We start from the raw sequence: 3,229 nt of genomic DNA, 5'->3' as shown, positions 1-3,229 counted from the left end.
AAAAAAAATTCCCACTCTATCCTCGTCGTCAAGCTTTATTCTCTAATAGAAATCTGGATCTTGTGCCTTCATATCTTGGAATTATGAGATTGGGCTTCCCACATCAGCGTGACGGTACTCCATGCGGAATTTAGCTTGCTGGTTTGCGATATCCTTTGTCGTGTATGGTCCATCTTTAGGAGACCCATAGAACCATGCCGGTAGTTGCATCTGTCTTGTTGTCTCTATGTTGCATCCGTGCAGTATCTTCAAGAAGTCCTGCTCATCCTTGGGAATGTTCCTATGTGATGATAGGAACTTTGTTAGGGACGGCTTTGTAATTAGAGGGTGGTTGTGGTTGTCGTTGAAGCATTTGACTCTCCACCATGCATCCGTGTGGGTAATGTAAAGATGGGCCAGACATCCAGACCTCACAACCTTCCCTCATTTGCTCTTCTTCATGATGCCTTTTGGGTTGCGCACATCCTGTGTCTCCTCCTTGTTCTTTTTGGCTTGCCGCTTTTCCCACAAACCAAGATGACCCTGCTTACAACATCGTCTTTAATTGTTTTCCAGTATTCCAGCCTTATCCCAAACCCATGTCTGAGCGCATATTGCTTGTAGTGATCATAAGCTTCCTCATAAGTATCAAACTTCATCGTTTCATCAAGAGGCTTCAGTGTGGAGTAGGCCTCAGTGTTTTTGTCTCCCTGATCAGCATTCACCCCTCCTGTTTCTGGACTCGTTGGCTCGCTGACTGACTGATCAAAGAAGCCTTCTCCCCCCTACGCTGCTAGTAGTCGGTTCTTTGCTGGGCTCTCAGGCCATTGAGTTTCTTCTAGATGTAGCACCTGCAATGTTTTTGAAGATGTTAGTTTGTGTGGTAATTTTACACACCAAAATGTGTGGTAACTTGCACTCCACTGACCTAGTAAAGTTTGCATGTAGTAAGCTCTTTTGTAGTTGTAAACTGAAAGCATGGTAATTGTAATACAGATTGCATGATAATTTGTATGCAGTGAGTGTGGTAATTGTACCAAATTTCATGGTAACTTGTGTGCATTAAGTTTGTTATTATTTCTTTTTGTGAACTGATGCATGGTTAAGTAACTAGATTGTAGTAAATGTGGTAGTTGTAAACAACATAGTTGGTAGTTGCAATTCAAGTAGGATGGTGACCTGTCTGTGTATGAAAATGTGGTGGCATGGTAAATGTTTACCTTCGTCTGTTTTATTGATGTTGGCAGAACCAAAACTTGCCGTGTGTGCATACTCACACTGTTGGTTTGCCCCCACACCACTCATCATGATATCCACATTACCCTCGTTTTCCTGCGCCATTTTTTGTGTTGCAGCACCTGCTAGCACATATAATTGCATCCATCAATTCCGCACTTCCAAGTAATTTTGATTATTTTTTGCAACAAGTATTATTTTTTGTTTTTTGCACTGATTACTTCATTTTTTATAACAGGTATAACTTTGGGAGTAACCAGCGTATGAGAGTATGATAGAGATAGTATCTACAACCTCATTTCATCAACATCATTTATTAACAAACAATTCTGATTGCAACAATGTAAATCAACACATGGTATTCCTGTAGTGTTTTAGCACCTTAGTTCTGTGTGCATCCATGGGCTTATAAGTGTTGGTATAGAGTTTTTCTGGTAAATTGTTATGAATTAGCATGATAACTTGTTCTGTCATGGGTTTGTTATGTCCTGTCTGTTGTTCACATACACTAATGGTTCTTCAATAAAAAATGATATTTTTTACGGTGAATAAGTGTTAAAGGATGCTTTTTCATTTTTTATTCTTGTTTTACTTATTACTCAGTGCATACACTTTCGTAATATATATTGATCTGAAATGATAACTCGATTATTAATGAAAAATTTCATACATCGAGGTCTTCCATACATGTAGTTTTAACATGCTTCAAAAAAGATAGCTTAATAGAATCATGATGGTAATCTATATGGATTATGATGGTAACTCAATGATGAAGGATGAAAGAACTAATGTAGAATATGTAGACTAGGAAAATGGATCACTTTTACCAACTTTTTGGCTTAAAAAAGGCAACTTAATACAATCTTGTTGGTAACCTGTCTGAATTGAATGGTAACTCAATTATAATGGAGGAATTCCACACATGTAGTAAAAGGGCTATCTTTTTCTACATCCTTTTGGCTTTGTTCTTATTCCATGGATTTTTGCCTTGATTTTCTTGGTATGAAATGAAAATGCAGCATGTGTATGGAGGTTGAATCACTTACCTCCTTGATTTTTTGTCTGATTATGACCAAATTCAGATGAACTGGGGTAATTGGTCCCGTAGCATGTGGTAACCCTTGTGATGATGATGTGGTGAACCAGGCCATCTCTCAAATCCTTGTGTTTGCGAGTGTTTTTGATGGTTTTTTTGGTGGATCAGATCGGGGGCGAGGTCGTCGGTGATGGAGGCGCGTCGGGCAGAGAGGAGAATTGACAGGGGGCGGGTGGCTGTTTCTTGCGATGGAGGTAAGAAACTGGGGTTTTGGGGTGGTAAGTCACGTGCGAGGACAAGGTGGGCCAGAAGGGTTGTCTTTGTCTTGGGCCTCATGCGTTGCACGTGCTGGGCCTTGCGAAGGAAGGCTTGGTCATTGTTGGTTGCTCGGGCGAAGCGGGTCGCGCGGGAGAAAGGTGGGTGATGATCATGCAGATCTAATGCTTAACGTCCAGTCGACTGGACGTTAGTCGCGACCAAAATTAGAAGGTTGCAATGGTGCTGAAGTGTTGCAACCAACATTAAAGCACGCAGGCATGCATCGATTCCATGACCGCGAGGCATACATAGGAGAAATACCATACACGCGTGTCAACCTGGTATTGCAGTAGCACCTAGCTAGCTTTCCACACGCTAGTCACCTTCTATCCATCCCATTGTTAGAGTCCGAAGCAAAACGAAGCCACCCCATGCGTTTGGATTCTGGACCGTCGGATCGAAATCTCGTCGCGATACACGCCGCCGGATCTCAGGCCAGATCACCGTGGGCCGTCTGATATTTACCTGATTGTCTTGGGCCGTCGGATAAAATTCCAATGGCAACAGAATGTAAATACCATGCCCCAACCAGGGCATTCCAGTCCTTTCGCGTTGTGGGGGTATAAAAGGGGGGCGCTCCTGTGGTGGAGACCTAGCCGCCTCCTCCTCTCTCCCTCCCTCCCTCCTGCAGCCGCCTCCCTCCCTCCCTCCCGCGCGCCT

This window comes from Triticum aestivum, chromosome 6B (assembly GCF_018294505.1).
Source record: "Triticum aestivum cultivar Chinese Spring chromosome 6B, IWGSC CS RefSeq v2.1, whole genome shotgun sequence".
In the NCBI taxonomy this organism is placed as follows: Eukaryota; Viridiplantae; Streptophyta; class Magnoliopsida; order Poales; family Poaceae; genus Triticum; species Triticum aestivum.
This window is presented reverse-complemented; position numbering follows the sequence as displayed.